Below are 5253 nucleotides of genomic sequence, written 5' to 3'. Positions count from 1 at the left end.
TTGGTCCCCCCCAACTGCCCTCCCCTATAGGCTTGGTCCCCCCAACTGCCCTCCTCTGCAGGCCTGGTCCCCCCCAACTTCCCTCCTCTGCAGGCCTGGTCCCCCCAACTGCCCTCCCCTGTCGGCCATCTTGTGGTATCCATCTTGTGTGAGGGTCTGATGGTCAATTTGCATATTACCTCTTTATTATATAGGATTGCTTTTCTTTTTATTTCTTCTATGTTATAGTGAGGCTATTATATTTATTTTTTAAATTATTGAGACAATAATTATATTATCTATGAATTTCAATTTAGTATAGAAATTCATAGATTCATGCATCCACCTCCTCAATTTCAATTTAGGAAATTAGAATACTCTTAATTGGTCATTGGGCCTGATAGGGCCAAGAACCAAGGCTCTAATCCCAGAGCAGACCCCCAGTTCTGCTCAGCTGGGCCCAGCTGACTGTTGGTGCCTGGCCCCCCTCCAGCCTCCTTTGGCTGATGGTCTGACACACCCACCCCACTCTGGGAGAGGTGGCAGAACCACGAGAGAGGGGCTCCTGCTTTCACCCCCTCGTCCCTTGTGCTGCCTGAGCCCCTGAGCAGAGATCCCCGCTGTCATGATGGCAGGCTGGCTCAGTGGCTACCCTGGCATTCCTGGGGCTGCTTAAAGTGTCCCTCTCATAGGCTCCCTTTAGCTGGTGGTTCCAGGTGGTTTGTGGAGCTACTTCCCCATCCCAACCAGCAGAGGGCCGCACACACTACGAATGGCAGCTGTGGCTTCTCTGGGGATGTGTGGCTTGGCCTCTCTGCCCCTCATCTCCACCCCAGCCCAGAGAAGGGCATTGGGCACCTTTCCTACCCCTGGCTGGAGTCACTGTGTGAGCTTGGGAGGAAAGGTTCCGGGACCACTTTTCTTGGCTCCTGAGGACCAGCAGAGCTGCACCAAGGCTGCCCGAGTGCTGGACCTGGGCCGGCACCAGGGCCTGTCTTCCACTTGAGGTATTTTTCAGGTAATAGGACAAGTGTGGACGGGAGAAGCACCGTGTTGACCTCTCCTAAATGGGACGGCTTTGGAGCCAAGAACACTTCTTTCCGGGAGGAAGCACTGCTTATCCGAGGTGTCCCCCTGCCTCTGAGCCAGGGAAATGTGTGTAACAAGTTCCCTGAGCTGCACATGCAATTTTATTTCTGCACATTTCTTTCTTTATTTTTTTAAATGGAAGAAATTTTATTGGTTGAGGGGATTTGTGGGAGGCATAGGTGCTGGGCCAACGTGGCACCCTGTTGGGTGTGGTGCCCACCAGCGAAGCCACTGGCATGGACAAAGATGCAGCCAGGAACAGCACTGACCTGGCCTTGGGCCTCGCCCGGAAGACCTCAGCGTGGCTCTGGCAGGGTTCTTCTGGACAGAGACCAGACGTGGACTGGATGGAGCTCCTTGGGCACACTGTACCCGCCACTGTCTAGCCTGGTCACTGTAGATAACAAAGGCGATGGTCACCAGGGGTGACAGCCCAGATTCCAGGTGATAGAGAGGCTCCTATCAGGGACAGCTACCTTTTGCCAGTTCTATTGGGTCCACCTGGAATCTCTGGGCCAGGGCCTCTTCCACCCAGGCCTGTGCTGGCTGCCAGCTGTGCTGGTAGAAGACTAGTCTCTGCAGAAACTCCTCTTGAACCAGATGCACTGCCCACCTGAGCCCGGACTCGGTGGCAACCCTGGCACAACACAGTGGTCAGTGCACATCGAGGCTGTCCCACTGCATCCACCTCCTCCACAAAGTTCTCCTTCATCTTGTCATAGACAGGGCCCACCCTACTGTGTTCTTCACTACTACTCAGCATCTGGGCCACGGCTTGTGCTGATGCAGGTAGATGAGTCCACACTGCTCAGCTGGGTCGGCCACGGCTTCCCAGGGGACGGGGAGCTCATGGCCTCTGTGAATGACCTCTGGTGATGGCCATTTTGGCATCTGAGGGTCATACTCGCCAACCATGTCTACCAGGATATCACAAGAAGCCAGGTTTTTGGGTCCTGGGTTGGCACAATCTTTGCATCTTGGTATTTCTGCAGGAGATACAGCAAGGGGGTGCCAGGGCCTCATCACAGTGGAAAGGGTGCTGTGTGTCTGGATTCCGGGGAGCCATGAGGTGCTTCGGGTCACTTGGAGGGCAAATGGACGGGTCATGGGGGGTGGCAATGGCAACAGTAGAGGCAGGAGATCACAGAAGAAGTGGTGGCCCAATGCAGCAGGGGACAATTTCTTTTAAAAAACAGTATTTCTAAATTTAAGTCATGAAACCATAAATATCCTAGAAGAAACCATAGGCAGCAAAATCTCAGACATCTCTCGTAGCAGTATGTTTAGGGATACATCTCCTAGGGCCGTGGTCGGCAAGCTGCAGCTCGTGAGCCACATGCGGCTCTTTGGCCCCTTGAGTGTGGCTCTTCCACAAAATACCATGTGCGGGCGTGCATGTACAGTGCGATTGAAACTTTGTGGCCCATGCGCAGAAGTCGGTATTTTGTGGAAGAGCCACACTCAAGGGGCCAAAGAGCCGCCTGTGGCTCGAGAGCCGCAGTTTGCTGAGCCGCAGTTTGCCGACCACTGTGGACCTAGGTAGGGCAAGGGAAACTAAGGAGAAAAAAAACAAATGAGTCTATATAAAAATAAAAAGCTTCTGCACAGCAAAAGAAACCATCAACAAAACGAAAAGGGAGCCCACTGCATGGGAGAACATACTTGGCAATGATACCTCTGATAAAGGGTTAATATCCAAATATATAAAGAACTCATTCAACTTAACAGAAGGAAGACAAACAATCCAATTAAAATATGGGCAAAGGACCTAAATAGATACTTCTCCAAAGTGGACATACAGATGGCCAAGAGACATATGAAAAAATGCTCAAAGTCACTGATCATCAGAGATGCAAATTAAAATGACAATGAGGTACCACCTCACACCTGTTAGAATGGCTATCATCAATAAATCAACAAATGACATGTGTTGGTGAGATTGCTGGTGGGAATGCAGACTGGTGCAGCCATTATGGAAAACAGTATGGAATTTCCTCAAAAAATTAAATATGGAACTGCCACTTGACCCAGTGATCCCACTTCTAGGAATATAACCTAAGAAACCTGAAACACCAATCAGAAAGAATATATGCACCCCTATGTTTATAGAAGTACAATTTACAATAGCTAAGATCTGGAAACAGCCCAAGTGCTCATCAAGAGATGAGTGGATAAAAAAGCTGTGGCACATTTATACCATGGAATACTATGCAGCAGTAAAAAAGAATCTCTTACCCTTTAAGACAGCATGGAGGGACCTGGAGAGTATCATGGTAAGTGAAATAAGTGAGGCAGAAAAAGACAAGTATCACATGATCTCACTCATATGTGGAATCTAAATAACAAAATTAACTGATGAACAGAGTGGATCCAGAGACAAGGAAGCATGGAACAGAGTGCAGAAGCTCAGAGGGAAGGCGGGGGGAAGGTGGGTGGGTGGGAGGTTATCAATCAAGGACCTTGTGCATATATACATGGCCCATGGACACAGACGAGGCCATGCATATATGAGGCAGTGAGGGCCTGGGGCCGGGGAAGAGGGGCAGGTTAGAGGGGGTCAACGGGGGAGTATAGGGGGGCATATGTAACTTTCAACAGTAAAGAATTATTAAAAAAACAAAACAAAAAAAGAAGTATTTCTGTGCACATAATAATACATGATTGGCTGTAGAGGACCTCATTCCAGGTCATTAGGAAGACAGTAAATGTGATAGCCCAAATATCCTTGAACTTGGAGCATTAATACATATGAGAAGTTATACTTGTGCTTTAAAAATGTGATCATGCCCTAGTTGGTTTGGCTCAGTGGATAGAACATTGGCCTTCGGACTGAAGGGTCCTGGGTTTGATTCCAGTCAAGAGCACATGCCTGGGTTGCGGGCTCAATCCTCAGTAGGAGGCAACTGATCAATGATTCTCTCATCATTGATGTTGCTATCTGTCCCTCTCCCTTTCTCTCTGAAATTAAAAAAAAGTGATTGTACTCTAGCTGGTTGCTCAGTGGTTAGAGCATTGGCCCTCAGACTGAAGGATTGCAGGTTTGCTTCCAGTCAAGGGCACATACCTCGGTTTCAGGCTCCGTCCCCGGCCTGGTCTGGGCGAATGCAGGAGGCAACCAATTGATGTGTCTCTCTCACATCGATGTTTCTCTCTCTCTCTCCTCCTCTCTCCACTCACTCTAAAAATCAATGGGAAAAATATCCTCAGGTGAGGATTAACAACCAAAAAGAACATTAAAAAACACACACAAAAAACCATGATCATTACTTTGGTAGGAACTGCTCTGTGTGGTACTCAGCCCTGGCCTGTCCTTGTTCTGATGTCACTGCCCCTTGTTGGTGGTGCCAGCTGGGATATATGGAGACTTAGAATGAGAGTCTCTGCATTTGAAACGACAGACGAACTTTTGACACAGCTCACTGGTGGCATTTTCTGTGGATAAACAAGGGACACACCTGGAGCATCTGAAGACAAATAAGGGGCAACAGGCCACGAGCTCTGAGCGCTCAGTCATTTTTCACATCTGCATTTCAGGTTTGGAGCCCAAGGCCTTTCCTTCTTCCTGGGGCCAGCCCAGGCAAGGACCAGGTATTCCTGGTCCTTTAAACACTAGATTCTTATCATGGGTAGAGGGTAGCATTTCATCAGGAAAGACCCTAGGTCCCGCTTTTTGGAAAGGTGCTGTAATATGTTCAGTATCTGAATCTACAAAAATCAACTCTTAGAATTTCCTCCTGGGGTAGGGAATGCACAAAGGGCCCGAGGACAAAGTACCTGGAAAAATAACTCCCATTTTCAGATTTTGTGATCCCTAGGAACCCCCGTGGGCATTTGGTGGTGTCACAGGTAAAAGTGAGTCTGTCTAAAGGGAGGAAAGGGCTGGCTGTACACATTCCTGATTTTGGTTGTGGTAACAATCTACTTCTTAATCTGTCCGCATTGCAGCCGTTATAGCTGTTTCATGAACCTTGTTATTATACATCTGACCTAGAGATGGATCTGCTTCTCTCACAATGAATAAGCCTGGTTCCTGGGTGTGGCTGATGGTCAGACTCTGATCAAGGTCAGCTCTCCAGGGTAACCAATGTCCCATAGGCCTCTGGAGTAGCCTATTGGTGGTTCCCCAGACAAACCACTAATTCTCACGCCATTATCACTGTTTCTTTTGTAATAAATAAGATAAAA

The 5253-nt window shown here is 48.6% G+C and overlaps 1 pseudogene; it reads right to left on the bottom strand.

The window, feature by feature from the left end:
- Positions 1–1199: 1199 nt before the first annotated feature.
- LOC139019259 (MYG1 exonuclease-like) lies at positions 1200–2134 on the bottom strand (annotated as a pseudogene).
- Between the last annotated feature and the right edge of the window lie 3119 nt (positions 2135–5253).

The sequence above is a fragment of the Myotis yumanensis genome, unplaced genomic scaffold (assembly GCF_028538775.1).
Source record: "Myotis yumanensis isolate MYYU_CA2020_CCGP unplaced genomic scaffold, mMyoYum1.0.hap1 SCAF_11, whole genome shotgun sequence".
Classification (NCBI taxonomy): Eukaryota; Metazoa; Chordata; class Mammalia; order Chiroptera; family Vespertilionidae; genus Myotis; species Myotis yumanensis.
This window is presented reverse-complemented; position numbering and strand designations above follow the sequence as displayed.